The sequence below is a fragment of the Asparagus officinalis genome, chromosome 1, assembly GCF_001876935.1.
Source record: "Asparagus officinalis chromosome 1, Aspof.V1, whole genome shotgun sequence".
In the NCBI taxonomy this organism is placed as follows: Eukaryota; Viridiplantae; Streptophyta; class Magnoliopsida; order Asparagales; family Asparagaceae; genus Asparagus; species Asparagus officinalis.
This window is the reverse complement of record NC_033794.1, coordinates 1,527,542-1,546,978: the sequence shown is the minus strand read 5'-3', so window position 1 is coordinate 1,546,978 and position 19,437 is coordinate 1,527,542. Positions and strand designations below refer to the sequence as shown.

Sequence of the window (19,437 nt, the reverse complement as noted above, 5' to 3'; positions counted from 1 at the left end):
AATTACAGATTTTGAAGTGTGCATTATTAGTTGCCATTGGGCCGTAATGAATGGAGATTGTAAAAAATCCGGAGATTATAGCCAATGAAAATTGGAAATTTTTAGGGACGCATAATTTCTTGACATTGGGACGAAATGAACCAAAATCGTGGTTCTTACTCATCAAAATGGCAAAATGTGAAGTTGTCATAGATAAATGTCATGAGTTTGAAGAAATGATATTGGACATAAAATGCGGGTTGTAGCCCATGAAAAACGTGAATGTTGAAGTTCACACAATTAATTGCTTTTGGGTTGAACTGAACAAAAATGATAGATCATGGACCATATAGCCTATGAATATCACAAAGTTGATGTATGTACTTAGTTGCCATTTGCTCCAGAAACAAGTTTTTTCAAAAAATATTGGTTATATAGCCCATGAAAATTGCTATTTTTGAAGAAAGAAAAGTTAATTGCCATTAGGTTAAAATGAATGAAAATTGATAAAAACCATGGTTTATAATTTATGTAATTTATGAATTTTGGAAATCTTTGGTAATAGTCCATAACAATTGCAAAAGTTGAAGTACACATTATTTTAATGTAGCAAATGAAGTTAAAAAAAAAATCTTATGTTGTAAACCATGAAAATCACGATTTTTTTGGCAGTTGCTCATAATGGGGATGAAATAAACTAAAATTGCCAAAATCGTGGGTTCTAACTCATTAAAACTGCGAATTTTAATGTTTTCATGGTTAAATGTCATTAGGTCGTGTTGATGTCAGTTATCAAATAGGGGGTTTATCTTTAGATTACGGGGGTGTTAGGGTCCTCAAGCTTCCTCAAATTGTTGGTTTCCGTGCCAGATGTTCTATCCTGCACATGAAGAACTCGTGATGGCAAGGTTTTAAATATCAGATATGGGGAAAATATCGGATGACCAAAATTTATATTGGATTGCGGATATCGGAGAAATATCGGGGATATGTGGTAAATATCGAAATGCCATAATGAATATTTACATATATAGTATAATGCACTGAAATGTAATTTGAACATACTTATTGAAATCTAAGCATATCAAATGTAAATAATATATGTTTAGGATCACTATTCAACCTTGTAAAACAAACAAAAGTACAAGTCAATGGTGCTACATTTGGTCTGATTTTTTAGGGGAAAATGTCATTTGATATAATAGGAAAAAAAGTGATGATATCTCACCCAAAGGATATTTGCATATATAGTATAATGCACTAAAATGTAATCTGAACATACTTAATGAAATCTAAGCATATCAAATGTAAATAATATATGTTTAGGATCACTATTCAACCTTGTAAAACAAACAAAAGTACAAGTCAATGGTGCTACATTTGGTCTGATTTTTTAGGGGAAAATGTCATTTGATATAATAGGAAAAAAAGTGATGATATCTCACCCAAAAATTGCTAGTTATGGTATGTTGTTTTGTGACAAGCCATTAAAAAGATATATCGGTCGATATATCGGTCATATCGGGGGTATATGTCGCCCAAAATAGCCAAAAAGCGGTGAAGGGTATTTAGAGATCATATTGGTTGTGGAAAGCCTTGTAAAAGTATATATCAGAGGATATATCGGTCTATGTCAGAGATATTTAAAACAATGGTGATAGGTCCGAGTTAGGATCTTCGGTGGTTCTTCCGACGATCAAGTCAGTATTTAAGCTTGAACGGAGAAGTAATAGATAAAATAAAGAAAGTTGTTCAGAATTGCTTAGAAACCCCTTGCGTTACCCTAGACAGTTACCTTTTATAGTAGGTCGGAAGGGCAGATAGGTAATTTTGATCGAGTCAAGCTGGCGGCCTAGTCATCATCTACTTTACAGGTGTCGGCCGTTGAAGGGGTTGAGTCATCCAGGTATTTAATGTGAGGGTGACAAGGAGGCGTATAGTGTTGACGAGGTCGGATGGGTCATAAAGACTTGGGGGCTAGAGCAAATGATGATTCTAACCACGCATTTAAGGTGACGACAACCGACTATCGGCGAGGCTCAAGGACACACCGCCGCCCGACTCGTCTCATTAGAGGCCGGCAATCACCACTTTTAGGTTGGCCTCGCAAGTTGTCGGCCTGGAACCGAATGACAATAGGGAGTGGAGTCGATTGGAGTAGTAGGCCGAGTGAGGATGCTTTTCGTCTTGAACTTATGGGTAGGTCGACAAGTATTGCCTTTTCAGTCGGCTTCGCAAGTTGCCAAACTATTGGGTCGATCGCAGCTACTCGAGTCATCCCTCTTTGAATGCAGCTGATTAGTCACAAGGTGGGACACATGTCGTCTCCTAATGGGATCAACACTTAAAACTATTTTGCATGCTATAACAGGTCGAATGAATGGCTAAAATTCGTGAAATTCGTTGGTTAGGTTCAAATAGATTGTAATCGCTAAAATTCGTTGGTTAAAGCCCATGGAAATTGTGAATTGTAGGGTACACATACTTATTCTCCATCGAGTGAAGAAAATTAACAAATATTGCTGGTTTTGCCTAGAATATTTTTAAAGAAATAAAATTTAATTGCTAATGGGTCAAAATGAACGAAAATTGACAAAAATTGTTGGTTGTCCATGAAAGTCATGAATTTTGAAATTCATCGGTAATTACCTATGAAAATCATAATTTTTAAATATGTATAATTAATTATTATTGGATCGAAACGAATGAAAATTGATAAATATCGTAGGTTAAACCCATAAAAATTTTAAATTTGAAGTACACATAATTAATTGCTATTAAGTCAAAACAAAAAATTGATAGATCGTATTTATAGGTTATAGCCCATAAAATTCACGAATTTTAAAGTATGTATAGTTACTTGCCATTGGAATGGAACAAACCAAACTTGCCAAAAATTATGGGCTGAAATGGAAAAAAATTGAAAAAATTTGTGGGTTAGAAAGCCCATAAAATCCTTGAACTTTGAGATAGCATATACTTATTTGTCCTTTAGTCAACGAGCAAAAAATAATAAAAATCATAGGTTATAGCCCATCAAATTCACGAATTTATAAAATCATTAGCAATAGCCCATTATAATCACGAATTTTGAAATATACATAATTAATTACTATTTGGTCGAAATAAAAAAATGGACAAAAATCATGGGTCATTACCCATAAAAATTATGAATTCAAGTATGTATTAATGTTTGAAAATGCTTTTGTGGAACATGCTTCGAAACTTTTTATAAGGTAAATGTTTCAGAATTCTAAGAGTGAAACTATTTATCCCTTGTGCATATTCAATATGACCATGTGAGTAAAAATAAGATTTTATGTTATTCATGTGGCTTAGTTTATTGTGATTTGCGTCCAATACTTGACATATTTAATTCTTATTTACTAATTACGACATGAATGTAGCTATCTGTAAATCATTATATGACTATATATTACATGTTCATAATTTTGAAAGATTCTATTAAAATGCTTAAACTTATGATGCTTATGCTTTACGCTTCGAACCTTATGCCTAGCTTTATTCAAGGTCCAACAGTTCACCTTGCACTTCTGCTTTTTTAAACATTAGTATGTATAATTACCTAACATTGAGGAACGAAGTAAAACGGCGGTAAAGCTCGAGGGTTATAACCCATCAAAATCATAAATTATGAAGTAGTCATAATTAATTGCTAAGTTGTCAAATAGAAGATAATGGAAAAAAATCATTGACTATAATTTTGAAGTATATACTTATTCAACATTGAGTCGAAGGTTGAAAATTGACAAAAATTACGAGTTGTAGTCCTTGAAAATTGCGAATTTTAGAATACGTATAATTATTTGCCTTTGGGACGGAACAAAACCAAAATTGTGGGTTATATAACCCATCAAAATTGCGAATACTAAAGCAGTCATAATTAACTGTCATTGGGTCAATGAACGACAATGAACATAAATCATGGAATATATCCCGACTAACAATGAATATTGAAGTACGCGTAATTAATTGCTATTTGGTCAAAATGAACAAAATTGGATGAAATTGTGTACAATAGTTTATGAAAATCACGAACATTTAAGTATGCATGCTTGTTTCTCATTGTATTGAGGAACAATAGTTGATAAAATTATGGGTTTAAGCCCATGAAAATATTGATTTTATTTGAAGAAAATTTAATTGTCATTGGATTGAAACTAATGACAATTGACAAACATAGTGTAATATAATCCATTACAATTGCGAATTTTGTAGTGTGTACCGAATTAGTAGCCTTAGGTCAAAACATACAATAATTCACAGAATTTGTGGGTTCTAGCATACGAAAAGTTTGAATTTTAAATATGCAATACTTACCTATCATTGGAATTAATGAATTTTGAATATCGTGGGTAATGCCCATGAAAATCACGAATTTTGAGGTATCCTTCATTAATTGATAAAATGGGATCGAAATGGCTATGTGGGCAAAAGTTGTGAGTTAAAAGTCTATGAAAATAGTGAATTTTGAAGTACACAGTGACTTGCGATTGACAAAAACCAAACCAAAATTGCTAAAATCATGGGTTAAACCATCAAATTTGTGAATTTCAAAGCTATCTAATTAATTACCTTAGGATCAAATGAATAACAATGAACAAAATATTGTGGGTTATGACTTATTAATTGTGAATACTGAAGTTCACCTGATTAATTGTTATTTGGTCAAAACGAACCAAAATGTCAAAAAACTTAGATTGTAGTCCGTGAAAATAATAAATTATTAAGTCTGCATACTTGTTTGCGATTGGGTCTAAAATGAAAATTGCTAAAATCATGGGTTAGCCAATGAAAATTGGATTGTTACCGGAGAAAAGTTTAATTATCATTGGTCGAAACGAACAAAAATAGATAAAAAGTCATTGGGACAAAGAAGAAAATTGACAAAAAAATGTTGGTTATACCGATGATAATCGTGTTTTTGGAAGAAAGACATTTAATTGGCGTTGGCTTGAAATGAGTGGAAATAGACAAAAATTATGGGTTACCGCCCATGAAATCGCGAATTTCAAAAATTATGGGTTAACCCATGAAAATTGTAATTTGAAGTATCCATCATTAGTTGCCATTGGCGCGTAATGGATGAAAATTGTCAAAAATCATGACTTGGTGGAGTCTTGAAAATACGGATTTTGAAGCACATAGACATACTTGCCATTGGACGAAACGAACCAAAATTGCCGAACTCATGGACTAGTCATTATTTCAAATTATGAACTTGTCATAATTAATTACCATTGGGTCTGATGAATGATAATGGAAAAAATTGTAGGTTATAGGCCCACGAAATCGCGAATAGTAAAGTTAGTGTAATTAACTACTATTTGGTCAAAATGAAAATTGAAAAAATCGTAGATTATAGCCTATGAATTTTTTACATGAATGAAATTAATTGTTGAAATTAACGAAAATAGATAAAAAGCGATTGGGACAAAGAAGAAATTGGCAAAATTTGTTAGGTATAGCCCTAAAAAATCATAGCTTTTGAAGAAAGAAAAAATAATGGTCATTGAGTGGTAAAAAATGGAAGTTGATAAAAACTGGGTTATTTCCCATGAAATTCGCTAATTTTGAAAATCGAAAGTAATGACCATAGAGATCGTGAATTTTGAAGTGTCAATCATTAATTGTCATTGAGTCAAAACAAACGAAAGCTGACGAAAGTTTTGGGTTATAGCCTAAGAAAATTACAAATTATGAAGTTGTCATATTTAATTATTGTTGGGTCTAATGGATGATAATGAACAAAAATCGTGGGCCATTGTAATCATGAATACTGAGGTTCGTGCTATTAATTGCTATTTGGTCAAAACAAACGAAAATGGACAAAAATCTTGTGACTATAGTCCATGAAAATTACTAATTTTTACTTAGAGATGCATACTTGTTTGTCATTTTGTTAAAAAATGAAAACCGACAAAAATTGTGGGTTCTAGCTCATGAATATTGCTCTTAACATGAAGAAAAATAATTTTCATTCAGTCAAAAGCAACGAAGATAGGCAATAAGCCATTGGGACAAAGAATAAATTGATAATAATCATTGATTATAGCCTATGATAATATCATTTTCAAAAGAAAGAAAATTTAATTGCGTTTTTGCGAATTTTGAGTGTTCATCATGATTGTCACTGGATTTAAATGGATGAAAATTGTAAAAATCGTGGGATGTAGTCTATGAAAATTGCCAACTTTGAAGTATATATAATTATTAGCCGTGGGGAAAAAACAAACCAAAATTAGTAAAATTGTAGGTTATAACCCATCAAAATTACGAATTTTGAAGTTGTCATAATTAATCATTGTCGGGTAGAATGAACGCTAATGGTTAGAAAATGTGGATTATAGTGTTGAGTATCACAAATGTTATCCGCACAATTATTTGCGACTAGGTCGGAAAAAACAAAAAATGACAAATCATGGTGATAGCCCACGAAAATCACAAACTTTTAAATGCACATATCCATTTGTCAACTTGTCGGAGAATGAAATTTGACAAAACCGTGGTGTATAACCCATGAAAATCGCTATTTAAGATGAAAAAAATTTAAATTGTCATTGAGTCGAAATTAATAAAAATAGTCAAGAATCGTGTAAAATAGCCCATTACAATTACGAATTTTTAAGTATATGCCTAATTAATTGTCATTAGGTCGAACATACAATAATGCACATAATTCATAGGTTCAAGCCTATGAAAATTGTGTACTTTAAGGTATGTGTACTTAGTTGTCATTTGCACAAAAAAGAAAAATAGTCAAATTGTTTTTGGAAGAAAGAAAATTTAGTTGCTACTGGGTCAAAACGAATGAAAATGGATAAAAATCATAGGTTATAGGCCATGAAATTCTCGAATTTTGAATATTGCAAGTAATGCCCATGAAAATTACGAATTTTCAAGTATTTATCATTTATTGTCATTGAGTTGAAATAGATGAAAATTTGCAAAAATTGCGGGTTAAGCCTTTGAAAATAATAAATTTTGAAGTACGTATTGCCTTAAGGACGAAATGAACAAAAACTGCCGAAATCATAAGTTAATCCTTCAAAATTGCAAATTGTTAAGTTGTCATTGCGTAGACTGTAGTTTGCGCAATTAACTATGCATGCTTATTTCTCATTGTATCAAGGAATGAAAATCGACAACGATCATAGGTTAAAGCTAGGGGTGAGCATTGTTCGGCTCACAACGAACAAACCGACTGACTTTGGGCAGTTCGGTGCGGTTCTTAACAAGCCTTGGTTTCGGGTCGGGTTTTGACGAGTTCAGACTGATTAAACCGACCCAACAGCTAACCGATCTCTCTCTCCATCTCTCATTTGTTATCGCTAACCCATACTCAATACCTGTTATCCGACTGCCTATCTATAAAATCCGTAACTCCTTAACCCCAACCCTAACTCTCACTTTGCCCTCTCTCTATTCGGCCCCGCTGTCGCCTCCGCCATGGGTCCATGACCATCATTTTTCTCCCCAGTCCTCTCGCTCGCCAGCCCCTCACCTCCGGCCGTCAGATCCCCAACCCTAACCCATCCCAGTCCCCCTTCTTCAGCAAGCGAGCGGCGGCGTCGACGGCGGCGTCGAAACAAAGCAAAGAATTCATCAAAAATTTTCAAAAGATTACTCTTTCTCAATCAACTTAATCCTCAACTCCAAAACTTCTCCCTCTCGATGGAGGGAGGATCGAAGAAGGGGGAGAAGGCTGCGCCTTCACCCTCATCGTCGCCGTCATTATCATCGCCATCGTCGAAGAAGAAGAAGAGCATATTCGTTGGTCGGTTATGGAAGAGGTTCTTCGGATTGAGGAGCGACGACTACGAGAAGAAGCTGTAGTACTTGTCGAAGGAGGAGGCCGCTGTTCACGTGAGGTTGAAGAGGAGAGCTAACTCTTCGAGGAGGGCCAGGAACCTCATCGTTTTCTCCTTGAGGTCAACAGGTTTCTTTTTTTTCTTTTAGTTTTTGTTTAATTTAGGTAAGTTAATTTTTTAGTTATGTTCTGAAATTTCATGTTGAGTGCGTGAAGATGAAAGTGGTCGGGGAGCACCGTGTGTTGCGTTCCAACAAAAAAAGTGGGATTTTTGCTGCCAAATTCTTTGCTGGAACAAATGTTATATTAGTCTATTGAAAGTTTGATGAAGTTAGAACCGAACAAACCAAACCGAATCGTATCAAACCGACTTGCAACAGTTCGGTTCGGTTTTGAATAATGGGCGGTTCGGTTCGGTTCAAATTTTGATAAAAACCGAACCGAACTGATCGTTTGCACACCCCTAGTTAAAGCCCATGAAAATTGTGATTTAAGATAAAAATTTAATTGTCATTAGGTTGAAACTAGCGAAAACGATAAAAAATCTTGTAATATAAACCATTACAATTACGAAATTTGAAATGTATGCCTAATTAGTTGCCATTAGGTCAAAACATACTATAATGCACAAAATTTGTAGGTTTGTGAATTTTAAGTATGTATGCTTAATTTATATTGGGTTGAAGAAGAAAATGGACAAATATTGTGTTCTTGAAAGAAAATTTAGTGTCATTGGGTCAAAACAAATGAAAATTGATAAAAAAAACATGGTGAAGTTTGAAAATCATGGGTAATGCCCATGAAAATCGCGAATTTTAAAGTATCCATCATTAGTTGCGAAACTTGAGTTGTAGTCTATGAAAATAGCGAAATTTTGATGTATACTTGCGATTTGCGCGAACCAAACTAAAATTGCCCAATCGTGGTTATAAACCATAAAAGTTGTGAATTTTAAAGCTGTCAAAATTATTTGCCTTCGGATCAGTGGCTAATAATGGACAAATATCATGGGTAAATTTGCGAATATTGAAGCTCGCACGATTAATTGATATTTGGTTGAACCGAACTAAAAGACAAATCATTGACTGTTGTCCATGAAAATCATGAATTATTAAGTCTATTTGTATGTCTGTGGGTCTGTGTGACTCTGTGTGTGTATGTGTATGTGTGTGTGTATGTATGTATATATGTTCAAGAACGAGGTCGAAACTCACAAAAATAGACAATCATTAGGGAAAGTAGAAATAGTTTGGCAAAAAATGTTGGTTATAGTCGATGATAATCACATTTTTGGAAGTAAGAAAAATTAATTCTTATCGGGTTTGAATGAGAAAAAATAGACAAACCATGAGCTTCCATGAAATTCGCAAATTTTGAAAACTGTGTTAGCCTATTTAAATTGTAAATTTTGTGGTATCCATTGTTAATTCACAAATTTATTTGCCAATGTGCTGAAACAACAAAAAAATGGCCAGAATTTGTGAATAATAACTCACAAAATTGAGGGTAGCTCATGAAATCGTGATTTTTGGTCTCTACAAAATTATATAGCGTAGCTCTTCGACTAAAAATGGTAAAAAATTGTGGGTTATAGCTCGATAAATTTTAATTTTTGCTACCGCGAAATTATTTGTAAAGAGGTCGAATCGATTGAAAATGACAATCTATGATTGTTGCTGATGAAATCATTTGGTCTTCTCGAATTTATTAGCCAATAGGTTGAAACGACTAAAAAGGGATAGTTCCCGAAACTATAAATTTTGACCATCGCAAATTATTTCACAACGGATCGAAACGACTAAAAATGACAAAAAATCGTGGGTTATATAGCTCACGATACCGTGAATATTTTGGTTGTGGGAAAATATTTGATTACGGGTTGAACGAGATAAAATAGTTAAAAATCATAGGTTATAGCTCACAATATCATGAATTTTGGCTACCATCAAATTATTTTTCAACGGGTAGAAACGACTAAAAATGGCCACGATCGTAGATTAGCTCATGAAATCGTGAATTTTGGTTTTCGCAAAATTATTCGCATATTGGTCGAAAATGACTAAAAATGGCCAAAAATCATGGATTATAGCTCAAGAAATCTTGAATTTTAACCACTGCGAAATTATTTAGAAGTGGTCGAAATGACTAAAAAATGGCCAAAATTCTTTGGTTGTAGTTCGTGAAATCACGATGTTTGTCCCCATAATTATTTGGCAATGGGTTGAAATGACTAATAATAGCTAAAAGTTGTGGGTTGTAGCCTATGTAATTGCAAATTTTGCTCTCTACGATATCGTCCTAATAGGTCGAAACAAGTAGAAATAACCAAAAATCATGGGTTAAAATAATAAATAGTAGCTCATGAAGTCAGGAATTTTAGCCTTCGTGAAATTATTTGATACTCGGTTGAAACAACTAAAATTGGTTGAAAATCATGGGTTATAGCTCATAAAATATTGAATTTTTATCTTGTCGAAATTATTTGCCAACGGATCGAAACGACTAGAAATGGCTGAAAAATGTAGACGTAACTCACGTGGCCTTCGTGAAATTATTTAGCACCGAGTTGAAACATCTAAGCCAAAAATCGTTGGTTATAGCTTATGAAATCGTGAATTTTAGCATCGCCGAAATTATTTACCAACGGGTTTAAACAACAAAAAATGGCCAAAAATCTGGGTTAAATCCTATAAAATTATGAATTTTGGCCACCACGAACTTAATTGACAATGAGTTAAAACGACTAAATATAGCCAAAAATCATGTTTTATAGCTCACAAAATCATGAATTTCGGTATGTGTGAAAATACTTTACACATGTTTAAACGACTAAAAATCGCCAAAAATCACAGGTTGTAACTCATAAAATCGTGAATTTTGGCCACCTTTAGATTATTTGTCAACGGGTCGAAATGACTAAAAAATGACCACAAATCATGGGCTATAGCTTGTGAAATCATGAGTTTTGGCATTCGTAAAATTATTTGCCTTTGGGCTTGAACAATTAAAATGATAAGAAATAGTGGGTCGTAGCTCACGAAATATCATAAAATCATGAGTTTTGGCCTTCGCAAAATTTATTGCAAACGGTCTCAAACAAACTAAAAATGATAAAAAATAGTGGGTAATAGCTATGAAGCACGGATACGGATACGGGACACTGATACGACACGGACACGGATACGGGATACGGCAAAATCCAAAAAAATAGGATACGGGGATACGGCGAGGAATTTTTTCAAATTATTATTATATATAGAAAATTTTATAAAATTCAACTAACAATCTAAATTATGAATCTTTCACAAAATAACAAATTTGTAAACAAAAAGGAATTGGAGTACATACTCATTCTATCACAAAATAACAAGTTTGTAAACAAAAAGGAATTAGAATACTACTCTACTCATTCTATCACAAAATAACAAGTTTGTAAACAAAAATACATCAAGATGAAGTGGAAGCTAGTCTAATGACTTCTTCATTGCTTTCATCATCAGCAAACAATACAGCATTCATGGTGGGTTCATCAAGAGACAAGGTGGCGACATCAAGAATATCGGCACCCTGAAATGAGTCGAATGCATCTCCACCAATATCCCACAGCTTCGATTCTCCTTCTTGATATTCTTGGGATGATCAAGAAATCAAACGAAGATTGCTATGCACATACATAAGATCTTCTGCCCTTAACGGTGTCATCTTGTTCCTCTTCAAAGAGTGAATGAATGAGTATGTACTCCAATTCTTTTCGCAACAAGAGGATGAGCAGGGTTGGCCTAGAAGCTTTAAGGCCAATGCTTGAAGATTTGGAGTTTAGGATCCATAGAGCGGCCACCATGATTTTGGATCCATCAATCCTCTATTGATAAGAGAATCTGGATCCCTAAAAGTGTCAAGAGCAGTCGAGAATCTAGCAAATTCCAAGTTAACCGTCCTCCGTTCATCGGCATTAGGATAATATCTCCTCAGACACTTGGACCTTTCTGAAGATCCTGATGGGGTGCTTGTCGATGGATATTCTCATTGAGCCATGTCTCGTGATAATATCTATTAAAGTTTAACATTGAATTAGACATTATTAATAGAAATAATCACATCAAAAATAATGAATTGATAACATAATCTAAATTATTACCTTGGAATCTGGATCCCTAAAAATGTCAAGAGCAGCCGAGAATTTAGCAAATTCTAAGTTAACCATCCTCCGTTCATCGGTATTAGGATAATATCTCCTCAGACACTTGGACCTTTCCGAAGAGATCTCCTCATCCTGATGGGGTGCTTGCCGATGGATATTCTCATTGAGCCATGTCTCGTGATAATATCTATTAAAGTTTAACATTGAATTAGACATTATTAATAAAAATAATCACATAAAAAATAATGAATTAATAACATAATCTAAATTATTACCTTGGATTCAAAGAGTGCGCCAAGCACTCAAGTGGAGTGTTGCTCTTATTCCATTTATCCTCCAAGATCTTGTGTACGACATTATAAAATGAGGAGGGATCATTTTCTCTTTTGCTCTCATGTTTATAAATAATAATCTTCACCTTCTCAATCATTGTATCCCACATATCATATACCAAATGAAGGCTGGGCTTGTCGGTATCGGTGAGTCGAATCATATCATATATAGGAGCAGTGAAAGCAATAATATAAAAGGCTGGGCTTGTCGGTATCGGTGAGTCGAATCATATCATATATAGGAGCAGTGAAAGCAATAATATAACCCACACTATCCTACCACAAATCATCAAGCACTCTCTCCTTAACAAACTGTGCTTTTCCCACATCATCTCTGTACGAGCTCCAACGGTCGTTAAGAACCATATCTTGGAGGTTTCTCTTGATCACCGTGAACCTCTTTAGCATGATGATCCATGAAGCAAATCGAGTATCAACAATTGAAAGAAGCTTCATCTTCGAATACTCATTGAACATAGCCAACCTCATTGAGTAATTCATGATGAAGTTCTTAATCATCAAAACATCATCATATACCTCTGTAATCCAGCTGCACTCTGCATAAGGAATTGCATTAGCCTCTGTATTTTTCGCAACACAAATATTCTTAAGGGCAAGATTGAGGGTGTGAACAACACATGGAGTCCAGAAGATGTATGGAAATTTGCTCTCCACAGCTGCCCTGCGGCCTTATATGCCGAAGCATTATCAGTAATAATTTGGATCACATTTTGAGGCCCCACCTCTCTAATGCAAGCTTCAAGCTTCTCTGCAATGAAATATTTATTCTTCTGCTCTCCCTCAGCATTCACATTGTGTGAGACCGTAATAAAATTTATCAGTGGCCTCCTTTGTGCATCTGCCCAACCATCACTACAAATAAAGATCCCTTTCTGCTTCCATGTGCCACTGCTGGGCTCCAACAACCTCTCTACGTAAGCCTTCTCACGTTACAAGAGTGGTCCTCAAAGAATTATAACCCGAAGGCTTGTAACCGGCAATTGAATTGCTTGCGGCATATGTGATCATCTTGAAGAAATAAAGATTTCTTGTTAAATTAAATGAGAACCCACCGGTATAGAACATCCTTACAATCATTGAACCAAATTCGTCTCTTGCCCCTGTATTGAAGGCTTGTTCAACGGTGGTGACTCCCCTCCTCTTTGGCTCACTTGGACGAGATGGCATGCTTTGACTTCCTGCTGCTGCACTTGATGCTGAAGAACCTGGCAGCGTCACTGTCCTAGGCATAGAAGCCCTCACCCTTACTTCTGCTTGATCCATATCAGTTTGCATGTCTCTCAAATTGTGCAGCTTTACACATTTGCACATTTTAATTCCTTGCACACTAATCCGCATTAGATGGGCTTTGACCCTTGAGTAGAAGGATGTAAATACTTTATTGTAATAACTACACATCCACTGCCAATTCCCCCCTCCTTTACCCATCTTCTCCAACTTCGTGACATACTTCCACAAAGGAGTGTGATCATCTTGAACAGACTGTACACCACCAGAACTACCTTCTGCTTCCATTGCTATAAACAACAAGTACTAATTAAATATTAAATCATAACATATATAGAACTTAATAACTCATGAATCCGTGCTTCATAGGGTAATAGCTCATGAAATATCAATCTTGGCCACCGTGAAATTATTTAACCGTGAGTTAAAATCTCTAAAATTTACCAAAAATTGTGGGTTATAGCTCATGAAATATTAAAGTTTAGACTTTGCAAAATTATTGACCATTGGCTCCAAACGACTAAATGGCCAATAATAGTGGGTTATAACTCAAACTCGTCATTTTTTCCCTTTGTGAAATTATTTGATGAGGGGTCGAAACAACTGAAATTTTGCAAACGACTAAAGTTTATGCATTTTGACTTATGTAATCGTGAATTTGTCTCTGCTAAATTATTTAGCATTGGGTTGAAACAACTAAAAATGCTCAAAAATCGTGGGTTATAGCTACAAAAATTGTGAATTTTAACCTCCGAGGAATTATTTGCCAATTGGTCGAAACAAAAAAGTAGCCAAAATTCATAATTTATTGCTTACATGTCGAAACGACTAAAAATGTCGAGTAATCGTGAGTTTTAGGTCATGGAGTCGTGAATTTTGGCCTCACTGAAATTATGTTAATTGGTCAAAATGATTTTGACTCCATGCTATTTTGTTCCACTAGGTCGAAATGACTAAAAATATCCAAGAATTCGTGAATTTCGTGTACTGCGAAATTATTTGTATAGTAGTCGAAACAACTAAAAAGAGCCAAAAATTATAGATTATAGTTCATAATACATGAATTTTGACCTCTGTGAAATTATTTGATACTAGCCATTGGGTTGAAATAATTAAAAAAGGCTAGTAATCATGGGCTATAGCTCATCAAATAGTGAATTTTGGTCACAGCGAAATTATTTACCAATGGGTCGAAATGACTACAAATGACCAAAAAATTCGCGGGTTATAAATCGTGAAATCGTGAATTTTGGCCTGTGCGAAATCTTTTGCCAACGGGTTGAAACGACTAAAAATGGCCAAAAAATGCCTTAAATATCCCTAAAATTATAAAATTTAGCCTTCACAAAATTGTGTATTAGTTGAAATTACTTAAAATAGCTAAAAGCAGTTGGTCATAGCTCATGAATTACGAATTTTAGTCACCGCAAAATTATTTGCCAATGAGTCGAAATGACTAACACTTACCGAAAATCATTGTTTCATTAAAATCGCGAATTTTGTACTCCATGAAATTATTTGCTATTTGGTCGAAATGAAATCGTGAATTTTTGCTTTCGTAAAATTTTTTCTCATGTGTCAAAATGACTAAAAATGGTCAAAAATCGTAGATTATAGCTTCTGAAATCGTGAATTTCATACTCTGGAATTATTTGCCCTTGGGCGAAAGTGAATAAAAATGACAAAATTATGGATTACACCTTGTGAAAACGTGAACGTTAGATATCACGAAATTATTGCTCATGAAATTATGAATTTTTGCAGTGGTAAATTTTTTCCTTTATGTTGATGTAATAAAAAAGGCCAAAAACGTGGGTTATAGCTCATAAAATTTTAAACTTATTTGCTTTGGAAAATTATTTTCTCATAGGTTGAAAATAATGAATATGGCCAAAAATCGTGCACTAGAGCTCATGAAATCATGAATTTTGAACTATGTGAAATTATTTGCCAATGAGTCAAAATGACTAAAATGGATAAAATTTGTTAGTGTTAGCACATGAAATCGTGAATTTTTGAACTTAGCAAAATTATTTGCCAATGAGTCGAAAAATGATAAAAAATCATGAGTTATTGCTCATGAAATCGTGGATTTTAGCCTCTGCGAAGTTTTTTGCCCATAGGATGAAATGAAAAAATTGCTAAAAATCATGGGTTATAGCTCTTAAAATTGTAAATGTTTTGACTCAACTAAATTATTTCTTAATTGGTCCAAAGGACTGAAAATGACCAAATATCAAGGGTTACAGCTCATAAAATTGTGAATTTTGGACCTCACAAAATTAATTAGGCTATAGGTGAAAATGAATGAAAATGGCAAAAAATTATGGAATATATAGCTCATGAAATCGTGAGCTTTTGGCTCCGCATATTTTTTACCTTGTTGCGGATTATAGCTCATGAAATTGTGAATTTTCACCTCTGACTATTTTCCCTTAGGCTAAAACAACTAAAAATGATAAAAAAAATTCATGGGTTATAGCTTATGAAATCGTGAATCTTAGATTTTGAAAAATTATCTGCCAATTGGTCGAAACATATAAAAATTGCCAAATTTTTTGGGTAATAACTAGTGAAATATTGAATTTTAGACTGCAAAATTATGTCAATGGGTCAACATGACTAAAAATGGCTAAAAATTATTGGTTATACCTCATGAAATCGTAAATTTTGGAGTATGAGAAATTATTTGTTAATGGGTCGTAATGAATAAAAAAGGTATATAGTTATGGGTTATAGCTCATGAAATCGTAAATTTTAGACTCTGCAAAATTATATTCCCATTGGTTGAAATGAGAGACTAATCCAAAATCGTTGGTGATAGCTCATGAAATCTTGAATTTTAGACTGCGAAATTATTTATCCATGGGTTAAAACGATAAAAAAGAAAGTAAAATTCCATAAGTTATTGCTCATAAAATCATAAATTTCGTTTTCCGTGAATTTTTGCCCAAGATCGAAACTATTAAAAATGGCAAAAAATAATAGTTATAATTCATGAAATTATGAATTTTTGCCATCGACAAATTATTTACTAATGGCTCGAAATAGGGTAATGAACTATGGGTTATTGCACATGAAATTGTGATTTTTAGCATATGAAATCATGATTTTTTGACTCCGCAAAATTATTTACCAAACGACGAAGCTACTAACAGTAGCAAAAATTGTGGGTTGCTCAGGAAATCATGAATTTTGGCCAATTGAAAACTATTAATAGGTCGGATATTTAAAATGGCCAAAGTTCGTTAGTTATAGGTCATGAAATCGTAAATTTTGGACTAGAAATTATTTGCTAATATAGGTCGAAAGAAATACATAGTAAAAAATTATAGGTTATTGATCATGAAATCGTGAATGTTGGCCTTCATAAAATTATTTGCCAGTCATCAAAACTCTAAAAATGGCAAAAAATCGTGGGTTACAACTCATGAAATCCTGAATTTTGACCTTCATGACTAAACATATAGCTGAAAATCATGGGTTATAACTCATAAAATTATGAATTTTTGTTTATGTTTAATTTTTTTCCACGGGGCCAGGACAACTAAAAAGTGCCACAAGTCATGGGCTATAACCCATGATTTGTGACTATTTTCAGTCGTTTCAACTCATTAACAAATAATTTTTTGGAGGTCAACATTCACAATTTCGTAAGTTGTAACCTACTATTTTTGGTCATTTTTTGTATTTTCGGCCCATTGGCAAATAATTTTAGGGAGGCCGAAATTTATGATTTCGTGGGCGATAACCCAATATTTTTTTACTATTTTTATTAGTTTCAACTAATTGAAAAATAATTTTTTGGAGTCCAAAATTCGTGATTTCATTCCACGATTTTTGGCCATTTTTATTCATGTAGACCTGTTGGCATATAATTTGCGGAGTCCAAAATACAAGATTTCATAAGCTGTACCCCATGATTTTGGCTTTTTTTTCATTTCAATCCATTAGCATATAATCTTGCAGAGTCCAAAATTCAAGATTTCATTAGCTATACCCCACGATTTTTTGTCGTTTTGACTCGAGAATTTTTTTGCGAAGGATAAAATTTTAAGATTTCATGAGTTATAACCTACGCTTTTTAACCATATTTATTCGTTTTGACCCATTGACAAATAATTTTGTAAAGTCTAAAATTTACAGTTCCATGAGCTATAATCCTCAAAATTTTACCATTTTTATTCTTTTCAACCCATTGGCAAATAATTTTGCGAACTCTAGTTTTCATGATTTCATGAGCTATATTTGTCCATTTTCATCTATTTCGACCCTGGTAAAAAAAAATTGTTGTGGCAAAACTCACAATTTCGTGAGCTATATACCTCACGTTTATTGGCCATTTTTATTCATTCCAAGCCATTAGAAAATAATTTTGTGAAGTCTAAAACTCACGTTCATGAGCTATAAGCAACAATTTTTGGACATTTTTAGTTGTTTGGACTGATTGACAATTAATTTGCGGAGTCCAAAATTCATTGTACGTATTTCAAAATTCGTGATTTTCATGGTCATATAACTTGCAAGTTTTGTCAATTTTTGTCCGTCTAAACCCAATGACAATTAGTGATGGTTATTTCAAAATATGCGATTTTCATAGGCTATTACCCACATTTGTTAAAATTTGCGAATTTGATGGGATATAATTCATGATTTTTGTCAATTTTCTTCTTTGTCTCAATTGTTTTTGTCTATTTCCATTACTTATGAACCAATGAAATATAAATTTGGTTAGGCTCAATGCTATTATCATGGTCATGTGATTGCATTAGGCATGTAGTTTGCCTTGTTCGGCCACATAAATTGAGCTGCATTCATGTCGGCCACACAAATTGGGCTGCAATCATGCTTGGATCCGATATCTATTATTTATATTTCTTTGGCTGTTGGTGTCTCTGTGTCTCCAATTACCTATAGGCACATGTATCATTGTTGTATGTTGCCTTTATGAGTATGAAAACACTGAGAGGTGTTTGAGATAAAAATGACGCACGTCTTTCATGAGAATACCGGACATTCATGCAATTTTAAATTAAGTTCATCAGTTGTTTAGGCTCTTTTTGATTGTATGTAATCTCTAATAAGTATAATATCATAGTTTAATTTGTATTTTGTGTGTCAACAGAGGGCCTTCATACAGAAAACTCCCAATAATGTGGAGATAAGGTTGAAAAGTCTTTCGACCTCGACGGCTCGATGAATGTAAAAAGTCCCTTTTCGGAATCCTAGACTTCAGCTACTGACACATGCTTGTTGATGCAGCCGAACAAGCAGGGGTAACAATACTTAGCAGTGAATTGATTGGTTGGAATATTTTTGTTTGGTTTCAGGTATTATTTGTGTTTTCATGCATTTCTTTTCTTTCTATATGGATGAATTTGGATGCTCTTGTACGGTTCAAGAAATTTCTAGGTTCATGTGGTATAGTTTGTTTAGGTTCAGCTTGTACGGTATCCGATATTAGTTGTATGGCTTCAGGTTATTCATCTTGTAGGGTTTGAGAAATGTATATATTGTATCAAACAAGTATATATAATGTATCAGTTTGTTCAAGTTAAATTCATTTAAGACATTATTTGTATTGTGTCAAGTAATTTATGTTGTGTGAGTCTTTTTAAGGTTTCAGTTATTTTAGTTGTGAAAGTTGTTCAGGTTGTACGTTATCTTGTTGCGTCGACTTTTCCATGCGCATAATCCACAGTTCTAATTCTCTTGGAGGGACAGAATGCATAAAGAGGTATACTTTGCAGATAAAGAGCTATAATTTGTCTATAAAGCGCTACACTTTGCAATATAATGTTATACTTTTGGTATGCGAAGCTACAGTATGTCGTAAGAGGTAGAATTTGATGGTAAAAGGACATACTATTTTCCATATTTCTGTTGTAGTTGCATCAATAGTACCC

General features: G+C 33.8%; 1 long non-coding RNA gene across 9 annotated transcripts in view; it reads left to right on the top strand.

Annotated features, from left to right (window-relative positions):
* Positions 1–19,106, top strand: part of LOC109845502 — a 30,981-nt gene extending 11,875 nt beyond the window's left edge. For all 9 annotated transcript variants that reach the window (XR_002248400.1, XR_002248387.1, XR_002248391.1 and 6 more), the window contains one exon: positions 18,657–19,106. This is a non-coding gene — a long non-coding RNA (uncharacterized LOC109845502). The remainder of the gene's footprint in view (positions 1–18,656) is intronic.